At 47.7% G+C, this 20,289-nt stretch overlaps 1 protein-coding gene across 1 annotated transcript in view; it reads right to left on the reverse strand.

The window, feature by feature from the left end:
* Positions 1–5,175, reverse strand: part of LOC8034059 (rhomboid-related protein 2) — a 66,723-nt gene extending 61,548 nt beyond the window's left edge. Inside the window, exon 1 of the mRNA XM_002407524.5 lies at positions 4,749–5,175. The gene's annotated coding sequence lies outside the window, so the exon portion shown is untranslated. The remainder of the gene's footprint in view (positions 1–4,748) is intronic.
* Positions 5,176–20,289: the final 15,114 nt, after the last annotated feature.

A 20,289-nucleotide genomic window follows, 5' to 3' on the forward strand; every position in this document is an offset into this window, starting at 1 on the left:
CGGAATCCGGCGTGTTTTGGGGAACATGTAAAAGAGAGCAGCTTTTTTGCACAGCTTCAAAGTAAATGAACGAACGTGTCTATTCTGTCCCCACACCCCGGACCCGACCCTATCAGCTATTTTTCGCGAAAACCCGGAAAAAAGCCGGGAAGGCTTTTTGAAGATTATCTCAACGGAAATAATCCTCCAAGAACGTCGAACTGCCTGCGTCGCGTGCTGCTTGACGTTCGCTCTCTTCGTTCGTTTCCTGCGAAGGCCGAGCAGGCTACGAGCCCTGGTATTCTCTGGTTCTCACAGTGGAAGATAACATACAAAGGGTAAGCTTCCTGAACAGGCGAATAAAGTAAAAACTTCCAAGAAAAGCCGGCGAACTCCGAATGCAAAATGCAGGTGGGGAGTCACGCTGACCGGGTTTCCACAGCTCAGGCGGGTGCTAGAAATTTCTGGCTGATAGGGGTCGCTCGATTCCCAAAATGGCGGCGGCCAGAGCGCTCTTTTTGCAAAGGTCTATATAACATAACGAGGAACTCTACTCTGACCCAAAGACACCAATACTCTGAAAGCTCCTCTTCCGGAGCTTGACACTCACCATACGCGGCTCACTTTTTAGAGCCCTGCCGGCCTAGCGAAAACACCACCATGTCTTTATCAACCTTAAAAATATTTTGCTACACACGATGACGTGGCGAATGCCCAAAACGCACTCGACGTCCACAAAACTTTTGCAGGGGCAGTAAGATCTTCCCGCCTTACAAAACTCGACACGTGCGTTTTCCTCCGCGAGTCAACGTCTACGTCACCCGGTATTTACGCTCCTGCCCCGACCGCTTCGCATTTGTAGACAAATAAATTAAGTTGAGTACGCTGACCATGCAGCGTCAGCGAGCAGGCGCACGGAAAATCCTGGAAGTTCCATCCCAATCTCTTCCGCCATCTTGGAACTACCGCCCCGCCATCTACATGGCGTTGGAGTTGCGAGTAGCGTCGCCCGCGCTCGTTGTGAGAACCTGCGAGACACGCTGGCGGCGACGCAAGCAAGCCGGCCCTGCGGGGATCCACTGATGTCGTTTGCGGAAAATTAAAAAAAAACAGTTTTTTTTTTTTCTCTCGAGATGGGTTTACCTTGTACCCGTAGAAACCGAAGGATCGTCTTCAGCGCTTTGAAAGGCAAAGATTGTAGCGTTTCCAAAGGTTCGAATCGGCCGAGAAATGCTTCGAGGCTATTCGGTGTCCCAACGAACGCGGGACGGCGCTTGTGGCTGACGCAGATCAAGCGCGACCAAATGGAAGCCGACCCGTACGTGGTGAGTATGCAGCGTGAGTAACAACTTTGTTGTCTGGCGAGTCACAGTCGGTGTCCTTCGCCATTCACTAGATGGTTATTCCAAATGAACGCTTCCTCGACGCGGCACTGCGATGAAACGCCGCTTACCTACACACGGCGTCAGCACTGTTGGGAAGTACCCGAAATACATTGCACTTAAAGTACCACTTTGAAGAGGTTTAGAAAACTTGTACTTTACTTAAAGTACTTTCTCCGAGTACGCAGTTTTACTTTACTTCGAGTATTTTTTTCGGGCACTTTCCGAGGAAATGACAACCTCTGACTTCAAGGTGCATTCCCCAAATTTGGTCTCGCTAAATTTGTACCCAAAATGAGCCTTTGTAAACTTTGAAGAAATTCTGGAAGGGATATTCCACTCTCACCAGAAACGCGAGGCCAAATTTGTAGGGGGGCGAGGGTGACTTCTCTACACAATTTTGAACTCTTGCTAGTTCTCGCTCGGTTAGCGCGAACCAGGAAGTTAAAAAAAAATATTCGGAGGGGAGGGTCCTCCGCGAGCTTGAGAAAGCTACGGAGCTGACGTCCCAATAGGAGGTATTCACTGGACGCCATATTTGAGGGCGATGTTTAGAGCGCATGCTCAGAACGAGCTCACATTAATAGCCTGCTAAGACCGGCAACCTTGATGGTGCTAAATGCACGCTCCAAAAGGACTGCGGAAGCTCGCCGTCAGCACGCGCTCAGCAGCAGCGCACACAGATATGGCCGCCAATGAATACTCCCTATAAAGACCTTTCGCTAAATTACCCAAGCATCAAAGAGAATGGTGGGAACGTAAGTACACGCGCTGCACGTGCTCGTCCTCTTTATAGGGAGCATTCACTGGCGGCCATAGATGTCTGCGCGACTGCTGAGCGCGTGCTGATGGTGAGCTTCCACAGTTCTTTTGCAACGTGCATTTCACCCCATCAAGATTGCCGGTCTTAGCAGGCTTTTAATATGAGCTCGTTCTGAGCATGCGCTCTAAACTGCACTCACAAATATAGCGTCCAGTGAATACTCCCTATAGGGAGTATTCACTGTCGCCCATAGCTGTGTGCGCGAATGCTGAGCGCGTGCAGATGGCGAGCTTCCACTGTTGTCTTGCAACGTGCATTCCGCACCATCAAGAGTGGCGGTCTTGGTGGTGCGAGAAACAAGACACAAGTGTTAGGAAAGCCATTATTGTTGCCGCAACTCACGCTCTTGTGACCTTGAGCAACATCCGACTCTAAAACATTGTAATCAGACATCTTGCTTCGTTTCGAAGATGTCGACCGTCGCCGCACTAAACACATTCTCAACCCACCCTTTCCAAATAGGTGCTGCCACCTGGACGCGTGACTGAGTGGCTACAAAACAACGCGTTTGCAAGGCCTCCCCTACCCGCTCGACACCCAAAACGGCAGCTAAATCCTGTTGGCCCATCGAGACGCTGTGTCGTAAGTATGGGTCCACCAAACTTCGGGTGTCTTCCCGTGTAGATTATCTTGACCCCTGAAGTTGTTACAAGGAAGTCATCTCTCTATCTCCCGGCCAGAAGGACGCAAAGACAGGGTGACGAAAAGAAAAGGCGAGCACAGATCCGCTGCACTAGTGCACTTCGACGTTTTCTTTTTTTGTATTTTTGTTTTGTTGGAAGGAAACATTTTGGAACTCGAAAGTTCGCCTAATATTGTTTGCACGGCGAGTCCGGGTCTTTGTATCAGTGTGCTTTCCACTTCGTTGTGGGTGAGCAAGCTGACAAGTGGCAGTTTGAAAACAACAAAACAAAAACTTTTTTTTTCTAGTTGAGGTTTAGGTGGTTTGAAGAACGGCTTTGGACATCTAAGGAATGCCAGGCCTTGTGTTGAGTAAAGGCACGTGACAGTGTGATTCCGGTAAAGCTCATTCTTAGAGAAAAAAAAAAGAAACTTACGAATATTTTTTTAATATTTAAGATTAGGAAGAACTTTCTAAAATGCTCAATCACTAGGTCGACTAGATCCTTCGTCCAAGGCGTCACATCAATTCACACTTTTTCTTTTTTGAGCGCCGATGATTTGTCATGTATGCTTGCTGTGTGCTAGGTTATCGTGCTTCTTTTTTTTTTTTTTGTGCGTCTGTCTATGCCCACCCCTGCCTTGGCTGCCAACAGGCGGCTGGCAGTATGTCCAAATAATAAATAAATCTTCCCTCTTCTTCTCTCCTCCTCCCCCTTTCCAAAATCTGACCCATAAATCCGTCGCTGATTGCGAGGGGATGCTTATACATTTTCATAAAGTTACAAACATTTGACGCCAAACGGGATGCCGATTCGTTTGCACGCAACTGGTACCGGGTTGAAAGTAAAGTAATTCTGCGATTTTATACTTTTTTTTTTTTCATTTTTGGCTGCCATAAAAAATGTAAAGCACGAATACTCGTTCGTACGTTAAAATGATCCCACTTTATTTCAGCGGATAACGGACACACCGCAAATATTTCCGTCTTCCAGAGATAAGCCGTAATGCTACGATAAGAAGAATACGATAGTCAGATGGAATATGACGTAGAAATGTATACGTCATAATCCTCCTCTTTCAGCAAAGCTACTAATACCTCCTCTCTATATATCAGCGGATCTCGATCACCCACACAAGATAGGCATTCCATCGTGTAAAACGACAACTTTTCACGGTTCATTCATACCCCGAACTACGCTCTCATGACACAGCTTTCAACCGTATACCGTTACCTTACCCGATGGCGTCGCCTTTAAGTGCCTTATAACAATGTCAATAATTCAGTATGTTTTTTTACACCAAATTATTTGTATCCTTCTAATTTGCTGACGTTTTTTTGTCCGTATATATGTAACCAATGCCTCGTGTCACTGGGGTGTTTGAATCAAATAAATAAGCACATAAAGAAAATGCATGGAAATTATACCCTGCGAACATGTCCAAGCCTGCTGCGACATTTTAAGGTGTATGTTTTCGATCGAGCTGAGCTAACTCGAACAGCATGCGCAAAGGCATCCACTTGGAAAAGTTCGGGAATTCACCTAGAAGGAATGACGAGAATTCCGCAGGATAACGAGCCCGCATTCTCGATAAAGAATGGAATGAACTAAAAATAAAGCTAAGGGAAGGCTAGCATCGACCGGGGGAGAAAAACCAGCCAGCCGCCAAGGTAAAATCTACAACGGAACTTGGCGATAAGATTCCAGCGTGGGTGGACTACAGAGTAGACCGGTTTCGCGTTCCATCACGACTTTTTAACTTTCACAAAACGCGAGACAGACTCGAGCACCGCGCGAACATCAATCGAAGACAGAAATAGAAGGGTTAAAAGTCCCGTGGGTAGACTGCAGCACTCTTATGCCGGAACCGGCGGTTATTAGCACACCGGTTAAATCAACGTCGGCGCCGGTCGAGACACGTGTTTTCATCTGCCAGCTTACCCAAGATCACAGATCGGCCGAAGCTGACGGCTGATGCCGTCCGACTAGTTCGTTGCTTCATCCAGGAATCCATGGTTCCTCCGGGACCAGTCGGTGCCGTCCTCAAGACCGCGTCGACACCTCACGATGGCCGTACACCACGCTGCGACACCGGCACGACGACGACACGATCCCACGGGCACAGGCAGGTGGTGGCGGCACCCCACCGACTACCACGCTGACACGCCGAGACATGAATGAGAGCCACTTCCCGTAGTCCCCGCTCGGGCCGGTGCGTGTGTGCGCGAAAAGAGCAGACGACAAGGCCGCGAGCAAAAGAAAGCACACGCGGAGCCGAAGTCGTAGCCGAATCCGGGAGACCGAAACCGGCCGCGCGCACGAGGAGCAGACGACGACAGCCGGCGTCGACCGCGTCGAGGAGCGGTATGGCGCGGCGGCGCGGCCTTTTTCCTAAACTAGGTTGCCCCCTCTTTAGGGGAGCGGGGGAAAGGGGGAAGCCCCGCCCTCGGACCTGCCTCTCCTCCGAACAGGGGGAAAGGAAAAGCCGTCAAAGAAGCCGCATCTTCGTCTCGGGGTCAGCCCGAGTGACGCGCCAAAAAAGAAGCAGACGAAACAAATCGTATTACGTGCGTCTGCTACTAGATCGGGGCGCGCCGCCTTTTCGAACTCGTTTATTTCGTCGGGTTTTTTTGTTTTCGTTTTTTTCTCTCCGGCGGCCGCTCCGCTGGCGTGGGAGTGTTGCTACCTTCGAACTCGTATTTTCCTTCGCGCTTTGGGCATGTTTGTTTCTTCGCTCGGAAACCGCTTTCGGTAGGCGACGGGGTGGAGCGTCCAATTTGGCCTCGAGGGCTGGCAGCGGCGCTCGATCCGAAGTCGAGCGCGTACATCTACCGGGTGAAAGTTGCTCGCGGGGGAGTCCGTTCCTTTTGAACTCGGTGCGGCGCCGCCTTGTCGTGTTTGGGGAACGGGATCAGTCAAAGGGCCACTCCTGTTGTCTCGCGCAGGGCAGACAGACGAACGCGCTGGCGATCGGAATTCGCTCACGACAAGCTACGGAGCTCGTAATGGGCCCTTTTCGAATGTGCGCGCCATCTAGGAGCTGCTATGCCAATATCCAAGCCCGCCATAGTTTGATATCGTGCTCTATGTACTGGGCATTCGGCCTAAACCCGGTTCAGCTCCTATCGAGGCTACACGGCGTTTCGGTGTCGGACGTTTCAGTGCGGTTTTCTCCATGCACGGGCGTTTCGCAGTCAGCGCACCGAAAAGTTCGTACACCGAAAAGTTCTCGACGGAAAGAGTCCTACACACCGAAGTGTCCTCCGTATGGAGAACGAGTGTTTCGTCAGCGTTTGGCGAAGACTCGGATTCAATCAGACGCTTGGTGCCCAAGATTGTAACCGGCGGTGTTGTTTGGCGGTGTTTTGAAAAGGGGTTCGAGTTCAACCAGGTTCGACATGTTCGAGCACTTAAAGGGACATTACCTACCCTCCCCCCCCCCCCCCCCCCCCAACCCCACACACACACATTTTTTTTTTACAGGCGATTTATTATGGTGTCAGAAGACTATTTAATCAATATTCTGCTACAGCGTCGAGTACAATTTTAATAAAGTCAAAAATGTATCTGCTCGAAAGCGAAACCGACTCTGGACTGGGGAGGAAGAAGTAATGTAGAGAAGGAGAAATTGAATGTGGCGATGGAGGCGAGTTGGTTCATGATTACAACTGGTAACAGTTGTAACCATTTCAGCGCTCGTCTTGTGCATTCCCTCCTTTGTTCTTGTTATTTTTTTTTCTTTGCGCGCTGCTACCAGTTGTGAGAAGAAATTTGCCGGAATTCACGTAACAACCGCACAGCGTCTTTTTTTTTTTTTTTTAACGATCAAGGCACGATGGCGCAAGTCGGCTAGTGTAAGTTTAACGGCGACGCACACATCGCCGTTGCCCGAAAAACTCAAAGAGCTTGAAGAACGTTTGCTCGTTTTTCAAGCCCTTTCCAATTCGTATCCGTAAGGCGAGCAACGTCTTCAGCCTGGAGAAGGGGCGGCGACTCGGTGTCGTCGTCGTGCGAATCAGCTTGGTGGTCAAGCGTGTCGTACCCAATAAATCCCAATAGTTTTTCTCGGTGAACGATTTCTCTTTCGAAGCTGGACAGATTCGCCAGTACCGCGAACGACAGTTCTGACGTAGAGGTATCGCGTAGTCCGCTTCGTGGAGCCCTCCAGCCCGCAACTCCGGCGATACGCCGCCATGTTGAGAATTACGCAGATAATGCAGAGTGCTCCCAATTCCCTGCGCAACATTTTTTTTTTTGACGAACGTATTTACAATTTTATGGAAGCCACAAAATATTGGGCACGTATTTTTTTTTCTATTTTTAATGTTGAGTATGTGCCTTCGACGACCCCCGACTTTGATTATCTTTGGTAGTTGTGTCAAAACCATAAAAAACGGCCTGTGAGCACGGAGAAGGGAGTAAGCGCGACTCAAACCAGCCATGTTCTCGATCGGCTATGTTCGGGCGGCTATAAAGCGAATTTTGAGTCAGAAAATTGTGTTCTGGGCAGTTGGGCTCTCATCTGTCATGCATAAATAAAAACCTTGGCGAGCTTAAATACCCTGTCAGTGTGCTTTTAACGCTCGACAAAACCTCGACCGAAATTCGGCTACTATTCGTAAGCACGGAAATTGAAAACGAGCTGACGCCGCCTAGCGGAGGAGGGGGCAAAATGTGTATATCATTTCGCAATGACATAATGCGATCAATTAACAGAACTCCCTGCTTTCGAAACAAAGGCCGTAAACTTGCTCATTGTCTCCTTTACAAACAATGATATGTATGCAAATGTTCCTTTTTTCAACCTTGTATTACCGGGGACCTAACTAAGAGGCTCGAGCACCTATTCCAAAGGTGCGGCTAATATTTCCCGTGACAACATTGCGGTCCCCCAAAACCGGTACTTATCATTTCCCCAACGATGGCGAAGTCTTCGGATTGTTCGGCGGCGTTGAATCGGCGTGATTCGATTGCTCGCTTTGTTTTTTCCTCTTGGGCTCGTAAAGGTACGCCCAACCCTCTTCGAGTATTCTCAGGCGATCAAAGAAGTCGTCAGGGTCGGCTTGGCGAGGCTGCAACATTTTCTGCCGCAGACTCCCGGAGGCGCTTTCTTTGCATGGGCGTGAGAAGTCGCCGAACTTAGCAGACCTTCATCTAAGTGCAAGTCATTATGATTTGTGAGAGAAGTCTTTTGAATGTAATGAAAAAGAGGGTAGTGAGCTTGTCCCGTAGTGACACTTTCGGCGATATGGTGTATTTGTTTTGCCGCCATGAACGCGAATTTTACATACACCCTTCGTAAAGTGAAAGCGTGTGGTAAGAGGGCCCAGCTCTTGCTCACGTTGGTTTCTGTAAGATGACGTGAAAATGCGGCAGCCAACACCATCGGAGCGGTTGCCTGCGTTTGGTCCCTTTGAGCGACGCCGCCCGCCAAGCTGCTATACTGAAGCGACGTCTTTGACGCAGGGTGGGGAAAAAAAAAAAAAAAAAAAAAATCAGTATTTATTTTAAAAAAAAAAGTTAAGTAATTCAGATTTATTTAAATTATATTAGAAAACATTTTATTTAGATCAAATTTGTGCGATTTAGATAAGATTTTTTTTTCTCATTTAATTCACTCTGGCTAGAACATAGTATAGTGCCATTATCATTTTATTGTTGGAGTCTCCGCCTACTAGAACAAAAACAGCGTGATTTGTCTTTGTAATTTATGAATATTTATTTGTTTTTGTTTTGAGTTATGACTCGTTGAAGTAGGACTTTATTTTTCTGTAGTGTTTGTTTCTTTTTTCATCTGATATTGTAGCAGTAGGACGTCACGTCGCTGAAGAATGAAGTGGAAGTAGAAATCAAGCTGAACAATCCGATTTGCTCAGGAGAGGACTTCTTTTAGCTCATGTTCAGTTTGATAGAGCCGCCAATGCCGACCTTCTCTACTCTTACTGAAGCGGGCGTTGAGGAGACTCCACAAAGGCCTACCCTGGAGAGAAGGACACAGTAGCGTCTTAAGTGGCAATAACCCGTCCTGCTGTTGCAATGATGAGGTAAAGCGAACGGAATAAGAGGAGCCAAACGCAGTAGGTTGGTTATGGCGGCGCCCATGCATGCACGGCTGCCTGAAAGCGTCTATAAATCTTACTCGCTCGATCATTTTTTTTTTGTAAATTCAAATACCAAACAATTGCACAGAAAAAGACATAGAGCAATAAAGAAAGGGTAAATAAAAAAAAATGTTTGCAGTACTATTCTTTGGGGAAAGGTTGTATTTAAATCGTCGTAGTAAAGCTCGTCAAAATAAAATCGTGATTTACATCATGATATAAATCACTATTTAAATCATATTGATTTTTATTCTCCATCCCGATGAGCCGTGCGAAGCAAACAGCGATGACTTGTGTTTCCACCGTGCATATACCTCTTAAATGATCATAGATGTGGTCTCAAACTTATTTGAGCGTGGGGGCAAATAGCCGACACTGGCAAGGCGGGGGCCAACGCTAGACGGGGGTTCGAAAGATTTAAAAGAGAAGAGACCTTGAGCTCTATGCCTTTTGTAAACTCCGTTTTACCAGTGCCATTTTTACATCTGATTTCTTGATATGGCTATTTTGGGCCCTGACCTGACGTGATAACAAGAATTAAAATGACACCGCCCCGCCAACGTGCTCGCATTTTTGAGAGAACAAAATAGCAAGTACACTGGCGTTCTCGTTGCTCAATTCATCCAGGAATTAAACAAGCTCCATATGTCTTCTCTAAAAACAATAATTTCATTTGGCCGTTCTTGTTTTCCCGACGATTTCTATTACAACACCCATTCTTTTCTTTAAATGGCGATATAGCTTTTTTAGGCGAGAATCCCGAACTCCTAGCTTTATCTTCGGCAGTTGCTCCTGCTGATCGAGAGTTCGCACAGCCGAGATGCATCCTTCCACAAAAAGTTCGCACTTGGAGCCTAATAGCGGAATTGTTGTACATTACAAAAAGCTGGGAAGCAAAAGATAAAGCGAAGGGTAAACGAGCCCAGGTAATTAAAAACTATATGAATCCTTTAAAACAGCGGAGCAAGTTTTTGAGAAAATGAACCGACGAGATGAGATCACGATGGCGCACGCCATTTCTAGCGCTGGAGACATGGGAACCGGGACTCGTAGCCAATTGGCCTGCGGGCCGCATGCGGCCCGCGGGTCGTGTGTTTGGCACTCCTGATCTATACAGTATACTGTATCCGCGAAGATTTCCAGTACTAGTGTGCTTGGTCGGATATAACAAATGCCACACCTGCTAAAAAAAAAAAAAAATTAGGTCGTTGGTTTTGTAGAAAGTTACGCGGGACGTGGTAGTTTCAGTTGTTCTTCCGAAAGCATGCGCCCCACATTTTCTCGTCCATATAGCGCCGGGATTTCCAAAGAGCCCAGTTCACACACACAAAGACGGGTTTCGGCCTTCATTGTTTGCCCCCTCCTCGTTCTTTTACAGCAAACAAACAAGGAACAACCAACACGCCCGCGCGCACGCACACACACGACGGAGTATAAGGTTGGAAATCGGAGCCGCCGTCGCTCCGAGCCACGCAGTCCGCCGAACACGAATTCCATCGGGGAGTGTTTTCTCCGCTTTCGCTCGTGTCGGACAACAATCCTCGCGGGAGGGGGTCTTTGTTCTTCCTTGGGCTTTGTTTCTCGAGAAAAAGGAATATTGACAGCGACAACAAGCTTCCAAGCGAGACAAACTGTGGGCAACTTGAGCTCGACAGCGCTCGGCCTGCTGCGTTGCGAGGAAGCTTCCGAAAGCCTTGCCCCAGTGCTCTCGAAAACGAAACAATTAAGCCGCACTCGTACTTCTCATACATCATACCGAAATACATGGTGTTTCCCATCTCGAGCATCTTGGAAGCATATGTTTGCCTCATCTATACCGGCTGTTTCTGCGAAAACTTCAAGAAACTTCCACAATTAGGCTGGCTGAAAAGGAAAAAAAAATAAGGAACAAATGTTCAGCCACGACAAACGTCAATAATTGCAAAAAAAAAAAAAAAATGAAATGCCGCGGAAGCGCATACATCGTTGAAGCGCTCACTGTTACACTTCCCAAACTTGGGAATTCTGCACTCATGACTAGATTAACCCAGATTTCAGTAAAAGTGTGGTGGGCGCTCCTTGGTATCTTACGATATATATATATATATATATATATATATATATATATATATATATGGTTGTTTTTATTCTTTCAGATTTGTTTAAAAGAAGTCGTGAAAGCTACTCTTATGTGGTTTGTGGAGGTGGGTTATACGGCCTGGCGGACATGATGTGGGCGGCTAATCTTTGCGATAAGTCGGCTAATTGATTAAACTCGTTAATTAACTTTTAATTAGTAAAAATAGACATATGGTTATAATTAGGAACTAGAGCATTACCGAAAATCACTAAGGGCCGGTTGCACCAACGTCGCTTAGCGCAAAGCGGAGCTTAGCTGGGAACTTAAGCGTAGTTTCGGTTTCGTTCGGTTGCACCAAACTCGCTTATCGCTAAACCTAGCACTAAACTACGCTTAACTTAAGCGCCCAACATTGGGCGCTTTGCTTCTGGTTGTTTCTTAATCCTGGATTAAAAACATGGCGGCTGGTTTGTCACGGTCGACGCGGTGGACGAAATTGGTTGTGCAAAGTGTTTTAGGCTACATCAGCGTGAAAGTTTCGACAAAATGACTTTCGATTGTGACAAGGATGCAAAATATTGTCGCGTGAAGTGTTTATCGACCCCTGTGTTCAAGTTGGCTCTCCACTTTCAGGGCGTGATAGCCCTAACCGAGAAACGTACGGAGCTGTGGGGCTCACGTCTGTATTCCCGTTGGTTCTTCTGTCGACGAGCTTATTCGTATGTACTTACTAATTTTCGCATAGCTGTAACGTATTGTTATTTACCACCTTGTTTATTTACACTTGCAGCGCGTATCCTTCAATCTGATCAGCGCGTTGAATAGTGGCAGTACATGATCTCGGCGATCAGGTGATTGTGACACCTCTGCCGTTTGCATTACAGGGTGAAACAAGGAGACGGCAGGCTCTTTAAATCGACCGGAAAATTCGGTTTCTTAACCTATCGCGCTACGACTTTGTGCAGCGTTGCCCACAGATGGTGAATTTTTTTTGTAAAATTTGCAAAGAGCGAACTTACCTGAGGAAAAAGTAAAGAAAGAAAAAGGCCTAGCTCCTATGGAAACTCGGCGACGCCACTGGTCTGCAAACAACACGGCGCCGTTTCGCACGGGAGACAAGAGATGGCGCAAGTGGTCGCGACGCCAACTGCCGTCAACGAACTAGCAGACGACGCCGAGAGCCAGCGTAATTAGCAGACAAGGAACTGCAGTTCCTTGTTGTTACCGCGCCTGTTTTTGTTTCTGCGACTGTAGCCGCCTGCGGAACGCGCTCCGCTTTTGAGTCGAAAAGGATTGTCTGCTAAAGACGCTGGCTCTCGGCGCCGTATGCTCGTTCGTTGGTGGCGTTTGTTGCGCCATCTCTTGTCTCCCGTGCGAAACGGCGCCGTGTTGTTTGAAGACCGGTGGCGTCGCTGCGTTTCCATAGGAGCTAAGCCTTTTTCTTTCTTTACTTTTTCCTCAGGTAAGTTTGCTCTTTGCAAATTTTACAAAAAAAAATGCACCATCTGTGGGCAACGCTGCAAAAAGTCATAGCACGATAGGTTAAGCAACCGAATTTTCCGGTCGATTTAAAGAGCCTGCCGTCTCCTTGTTTCACCCTGTAGATAGCGGTAAAACAGCGAAAATTCAATTTCTTTCGTTTTCTGAGTTTTGAGACAATCTTCAGTGAATTTTCCTTATCTCGCGAGTAGAATCTTGGCTTCAGAAAACTGTATCGTTCCATAACTGTAACTTTTTTGGTGATCGAATTTTTTTATATACTTTCCTTTATATCTTTCATTCGTTTCCCGAGAACGAGATACTGTTGTTTCTGAGTTGTGCTCTGTGATGGTGTTTTCCCTTTACTTTTGTCGTTTGTTGTCATTGTGACGATGGTTGAGACTATATACCGGAACACGTTTTCAATAAAATTCAGTTGAAAGTTGCGCCTTGTTGTGTCCTCCGTAACTTTTTTTCGCGATTTTTTAGGAATATTTTGCTTCATATCTTTCATTCGTGGCGACGACAAATCGTAACGACTACTATGTTAGATTCGGTCATTGCTGTATCGGGGCAGGCTGGGGCAGGTGATGCGAAGAGACGACCGTTCTTATCGGCACGATGTGATGCACTAATGGGAGTTTTTTTTTTTTTTTCTGAACTTGACAGTGTGAAACTGAAGTCCGTTTGAGGCTGCAGGGGATGTTCAACGACGGTACAGTGCAGTTCTGTCACCTTGCTTATAGCAACGAGTACCGTCGATGCGAGGTCTCGTGACCTGACCTCTCGACGACTTCTATTCGACGATTTCCGGGCATTTTCGCAGCTGCCGTGGCGAGTTCGTCACTGTTTTGAACTTCATCGGTCTCAGGCTTGACGTGGTTTCAGTAGTCATCTTACCTGCCTACTTATATCCATAATGTTTTATCTTCAGCGATGTAGTGAGTAGAGTGTCCTTCTCGCGTTCGATGAGTTTTGGGGCCCCCGATGGCTCCTTCGCCTCAAAATGTGAGCACGAAAACTACTACCACTGTCAAAATATCCTGTTATCAACCGATATTAAACACACAATCACAGATGTAAAGAGCATTCGTGTTTATTTGAAGCTTTGACTTCTGTTATTGCAAGTTAAACGAAAAAATGATTGAATTTGGAGACCTTTAATTTGTTACTCACCGAAGAAATACAGCCAAAAGCAGACGCCGACGACAACACTACGGCAGTTTTTCTTCTTTTTTTTTTTTGTTGTTTACATCACGTGATTCCTCTCCGCCAATCGTATTCGTCGCTCTGAGCGTTCCCTAGTTTGCTCTGTTTGTCCCTAGATTCCCTACGCAAATCCAGCGTTTAGCTAGGGGCGCGTCTGTAAAGCCGGCTTAACCTTGGTGCAACCGGAATTTAAACCCGTGCTTACCTAAGCTCGGTTTAGGGCGCTAAGCCGGCTTAGGAAAGCGCCGCTTTGGGTTAAGATAAGCGACGTTGGTGCAACCGGCCCTTAATCAACTATTCTTAGAAGGTTATAACGCCGGACTGCATTGTACGGCGTTCTGTAGAAACGCTCCATTTGGACGCTTTTCTAGATTTCGGTTTCTTATCGAAGCGCATCACCGCGCCTGCGGTCCTGCTCTTCAGTAGCTCAGACGCGCAACACACGTGCGCCCTACTTCCCTCCATTCTACAAGGGAGGCGAGGGGGTGGCTTTGCGCCGCGACCACCGAGGAGCAGGACTGCGGGCGCAAAGATGCGCTCCGATAGGAAACCGAAACCTAGAAACGCGTTCAAATGGAGTGTTTTTACAGAACGCCGTAAAATGCTGCCCCGGCGTTATATCCTCCTAAGAATAGTTGATTTAGCGGTTTTCGATGATGCTCTAAAAGTTTTTAATTGAAACCATATCTCTATTTTCACTAATTAAAAAGTTAATGAGCGAATTCGAATTAATTAGCCGGCTTATCGCAAAGATTAGCCGCCTACAAAATGTCCGCCTGGCCGTATAATCCACCTGCACAAACCGCATAAGCGTAGCTTTCATAACTTTTTTTTAAACAAAGCTGAAAAAAAAAACAAAAAACGTGTATATATATATATATATAGATATATATATATATATATTGTTATGGCAGAAGGCAATTCGAAGGCTTTGTTCTGTCAGGTTCGCCGTCAGCCTTTAATGGCGTCCATTCTCTCACTGGCACACTAATCTTCTTCTTCCTTCCTGTATTTGCAAGTCTTCGTCTTGCACAACACTCTTTACGGTGTGATATTCTTCGTCTTGCACAACACTCTTTACGGTGTGAGTCTTCGTCTTCCACAACACTGCACCCCTCCCTGTAGAGGCTCTCGTCCCGAGGCCCGCATAAGTGTTCACTTAGTGTGGTATGGTGCGAGACGATCAAAATGGACTGTCTGAGGTCTATGGTTGTTAACATGGCGGATCCGGTAGACAACATCGTTCAGTTTCTTGATGATCTCGTAGGGGCCATCCCAGTTTCGTTGTAGTTTTGGACTACGACCTTTGGTTCTAGTTGGTCTGTATAGCCACACCAAATCTCCAGGTTCCAGTTCGTGGCTGGATGCGCTTCGATTGTAGCGAGTCTCTGCATGGCTGCTGCTGAGTTGTAAATGCCTTCGTGCGAAGTCATGGACAGATTCAAATTTCTTGCGTAAATGGAGAGCGTGATCTAAGTGAACATTTTCACGTGTTGCCTCCCGTGGTGGTGGCGCCGGAGTACCGAACATAATGTCCGCAGGTATTCTTAGGTCTCTCCCCATGAGCAACATTGATGGTGTATACTCTATTGCTGCGTGGACAGCTGAACGGTAGGCAAGTAAAAAGAGGGGAACCCGTTCGTCCCAGTTGTCCTGGTGCTCGTTGACGAAGAGAGATAGATATTGCTTAAGGGTCCGGTTGAGCCTCTCCACCATACCGTTCGACTGTGGATGTAACGGTGTTGTTCTAGTTTTCTTTATGCCAAGTGCTGTGCACAAATTCTTGAAGGTCTGCGACTCAAAAGTGCGTCCCTCATCAGAATGGATTTCTAGGGGCACTCCGTACCTCGATACGATGTCTGTAAGCAAGATTCGAGTGATGGTTGCTGCGTCGTACTTACGAACAGGGAAAGCTTCTGGCCACTTTGTGAAGTAGTCTGCAATTACTATTAGATACCGATTTCCTTCTCTTGTTTCTGGTAGTGGCCCTACGACGTCAATGGCTACTCGCTCAAACGGCACGCCAACGTTGTATGTTCTCATCTGTCCTCGGCAACGAGAGGGAGGTCCTTTGCGCGATGTGCAGTGGTCACAGCCTCTGCACCATTCGCGCACGTCACGGCTGGCGCCAACCCAGTAGAATCTGTCACGCACTCTCTGTAGAGTTTTGTGTACCCCAAAATGTCCGCCCGTAGGACTGTCATGGAGTTCCTGCAGCACAGTTTTGACTCGCACTTGAGGCAGGACAAGTTGAAGGGAAAAGTTAACTCCATCGTTGTTTTCCCAGCAGCGAAACAGGAGGCCGTTTTGTATGAGGAGAGAATCCCATTGAGCCCAGTAGGCTTTGACAACATGGTTGTGCGGTGCAACCCGGTACCAATCCGGCCTTTCGCCTTCTTGCTTCCACTGTATAAGAAGCCGAATATTGTCGTCCTTTCTTTGAAGCGTACGCAAGGTTTCGTCACTCCAGTCAGTGGGGTCATCATCGGTTGATGGACGCGTGATCACCGCCTGTCGCGTGACCGTTGACTGAGACGGTGGATTCGTGCTGTTGAAGTCGGAGTGCTCTTCAGCATCAAGGCACGGGTAGCAATCTTTTTGTGAGCAAGGCCTTCGCGAGAGTGCATCGGCGTTCATGTGTTTCCTACCAGCTCGGTGTTGGACATTAAATTGGTACTGTTGTAAACGCTCCAACCACCTTGCAACTTGTCCTTCAGGGTTCTTAAAATTCAAAAGCCAGGTGAGGGACGCGTGATCGGTCCTTAAGAGGAAGCGCTTGCCGTAGAGATAATGGTGAAAATGTCCTACAGCTTTAACTACGCCCAACAGTTCCTTTCTTGTGACGCAGTAGTTTAGTTCTGCTTTCTTTAATACCTGACTGTAGTACGCAATTACCCGTTCAGTTCCATCCTCTAACTGTGACAAGACTGCACCCACACCAACGTTACTTGCATCCGTGTCCAGGACGAACTGACGATTCGGATGGGGAAATCCGAGGATAGGAGGTGAAGTAAGGGTATTCTTGAGTTGAAGAAAAGCCTCCTCAGCTTGCATGTTCCAGTGAAATTTCGTGTTCTGTTCTGTCAACGTATAGAGTGGTTTGGCCACGGTAGCAAAGTTCTTGACAAAACGTCGGTAGTAGGTACATAGGCCTAAGAAACTCTTGAGTTCACGATGACTGTGTGGTTGGGGCCAGTTTCGAATACAGTCCGTCTTGTCGGGGTCTGTCTCCATCCCATTCTCAGAGACAATGTGCCCTAAGTATCGAACTCTTTTCTGGAATAGCGAGCATTTTTTGGGATTCAATTTTAGGTTCGCTTGTCTTAGGCGCTCAAAGACGTCTGACAGATGATGAAGAGCAGCTTCAAAAGTCTTTCCGTGCACCAATATGTCATCAAGGTATACGAGACACACATTGAGGGGTAAGCCTTGAAGAACCTTGTCCATGAGGCGCTCGAAAGTCGCTGGCGCGTTGCAAAGGCCAAAGGGCATTACCTTGAATTGCCACAAACCATCGCCTGTGGTAAACGCTGTCTTCTCACGGTCTGAGGGTTTTACCTCAACTTGCCAATAGCCGCTCCTGAGATCAAGCGTAGAAAACCAGGAGGCACCGGCCATTGCATCAAATGTGTCGTCGATCCTAGGAAGAGGGTAGGAGTCCTTTTTCGTGACGTTGTTCAGTCTACGATAATCCACACAAAACCTCGTGCTCCCATCTTTCTTCTTTACCATTACTACAGGTGAGACCCATGGACTAGATGAGGGCTCAATGATGTCCTGTTTTCGCATATCCTGGATCATTTCAGTGACCTCATACCTCTTAGCGAGCGGGATTCTCCGAGGTGCCTGCTTGATCGGAATAGCGTCACCAGTATCTATGTGGTGGTGAGCAGCGCTCGTGCGCCCGATCTCTGACGGGGAGCAAGCGAAGACATCTCTGTAGACGTTGATTATATTCAAAAGGGACTCTTGTTGCGGTTGGCTGAGGTGCTGCTTGGAGCGGTCTGCTAGTTCCAGCAAAGACATCGGCAGCCCATCTTGTTTCACGTTGGTACTTTCTCTTCTCAGGCTTCTAAGGCTCGCAGCGTGGGACCAAGTCGCCATTCGACAACCTTTCTTGATGTTTATCACTTTATCCGTTAGGTTGGCAATACGGATAGGGACGCGCTCATTGCTGAAATTCACAAGTGTTTTTCCGACAATGACACCTGGTATGTTGTCACAAGCCTCATCTCCTTCAGCGACCGCGATGCCTTCAGAACAGCAATTGCCATCAGTTGTCCAAACGATGGTTTCACACTGCGGGGAAACAACAGTTGACTTCGAACAGATGAGGAATCCACCCTCATTTTTCAAGAGCGCTCGTCTGCTGCACAGGATGATGCTTTCCTCGCTCAGATTTAGTGTCTGATTCTTTAGATCCATCGAGCAACCGTGTTCCTTCAGAAAGTCGAGGCCCAGGATACATTCTTCAAATATATCAGCGACATAAGTCATGTGTGAAAATTCTTGACTGCCAAAACGGAACATGAGCTGTGATGACGCCGTGACTGGTACAATATCGCCTGTAGCTGTACGGAGGGAGCATTCAGCGAGATGTCTGTACGATTCTAAAGATCCCTTTATTCGGTTGAATATATCAGGTCTCACTAGAGTGACGTTTGCCCCAGTGTCCACAAGCATACTACACGCAATACCCTCGAGTTGCCCATCTACGAAAAGTCCGTCTGTGTCGGCTCGCAATTTATGCACCTGGAATGCAGTTACCGGCTCCTTAGTTTTATGTTCAGCCGAGTTTTGGCCGGTAAGCTCGGCTGACACTAGTTTTCCGTCATAGAGTCCTCGCTTCCTTGCAGACGTGTCTCGGTACCATGCCAGTTACAATAGCGCTGTAGGTGACCTTGTCTGCCACAGCTCCAGCACGTGGGTGGGGATCTACGACGCGCAGGTGCCACCGATGTTTTGCACTCATGCCGCAGAGCAGGCTGACGAGATGGCGGGGCGGGTGGGAACTCAACGGCGGCAGATACCCGACTGGTAGCTCTGACAGCTCCCCTGGCCGCTTCCACCTCCATGGCTCGCGCAACAGCATCGCGCATGCAACCAGGTGACGAAAGTCGCACAAACTGCTGTACCTCCGAGTCAGAAATAGCATCCACGAAGTGCCCAGCTGCAACCAAATCAAGAGTAGAGGCTGCACAACCTTCATAGGCATGGCGTGCCAGTCTTTCGATGTCTGTCGCGAGTTCTGCCAGGGACTCATTCTTTTGTTGTACACGTGTACGGAGCGTAGCGTGGTATAGTCGCCCCAGATGCTTGTCACCGAAGCGTCCCTCCAGAGCATTCACGAGAGAGTTGTAGTCTCTCTGTATAGTTGCGGGTAGATTTTGCAATACTTCCAGTGCTGCCCCTCGAAGTGCTGACGCCAAGAAAGCTCCTCGTGAATTATTTGTCCATCCATTTATGTCTGCCACTAGGTCGAAGTGCGTCCGGAAGGTACCCCAGGAGTTGCGTCCATCGTATGTGTCAAGTTTGACGATCATCTTTGGGGCGATTGGGCCCTGTAGTTCTTGCTGCTGGCTTGCTCCCTCAGAGGAAGTCCTTGGCTGCGACGACAGGGGATCTGTTACGACTGCGTGGTCCCCGACATGGTCGATGGGTGAGGTCCGGGAACCGCTGCTGTCATCAGGCATAGTTCCGGCGGCCTCACCAGACGATGGCAGTGCTGGCATTACGCCTTGAGATCCCGAAAGCAGCGGTGAAGCTTCACGGTCACTATGAGTTTGGAGTCGAGCGGCCACCTCTCGTCGCAATTCGGCGAAGGCTTCCCGATGCTCTTCCCGATGGCGAGTGTGTTCTTCGTGGAGAGTGTCTAGTGACTCCTTCAAAGCGTTGATGGCTTCCAAGACCTGGTGCTGATTCCCCTGGGCGGTGCTTCGGGTTTCCATGATCCCACTTCTGACACCAATTGTTATGGCAGAAGGCAATTCGAAGGCTTTGTTCTGTCCGGTTCGCCGTCAGCCTTTAATGGCGTCCATTCTCTCACTGGCACACACTAATCTTCTTCTTCCTTCCTGTATTTGCAAGTCTTCGTCTTGCACAACACTCTTTACGGTGTGAGTCTTCGTCTTCCACAACAATATATATATATATATATATATATATATATATATATATATATATATATATATATAACCGGCTTACTTCATAGGGTTAAAGCTGACGATGACATCGTCAGCTTTAACACTATGTTAAAGCAGATGATACCTGTACTATTTAGTCGGTAAAAATAAACATATGGCTCTAATTAAAACTTGTCGGATATCATCGAAAGCCCCTCAATCCAAATTTTTGGGGCAGCATCAAGCACGTGGCATGCGTGGGGGTGCGTTATATTTACCATTAGAGTCACTAAATAAGCTACGCTTTCAGAGTACCGCATTCCTTTCCTTTGGCAATTTGCCCACAATACACTCGCTCGATTCAACAATATTCTGATTCGCTGCGGAGATCATTGGACAGCGGCAGTCACGTGAGTCGCTGTCATCATCATCATCGCGTTTTTTTCAACGTCGCCATTTTGGGTCCAACGATCCACTGCCTGCTGCTGTTTGCTGCTTACTGCGCGCGACGC

This window comes from Ixodes scapularis, unplaced genomic scaffold (genome assembly GCF_016920785.2).
Source record: "Ixodes scapularis isolate PalLabHiFi unplaced genomic scaffold, ASM1692078v2 PGA_scaffold6__148_contigs__length_123643588, whole genome shotgun sequence".
In the NCBI taxonomy this organism is placed as follows: Eukaryota; Metazoa; Arthropoda; class Arachnida; order Ixodida; family Ixodidae; genus Ixodes; species Ixodes scapularis.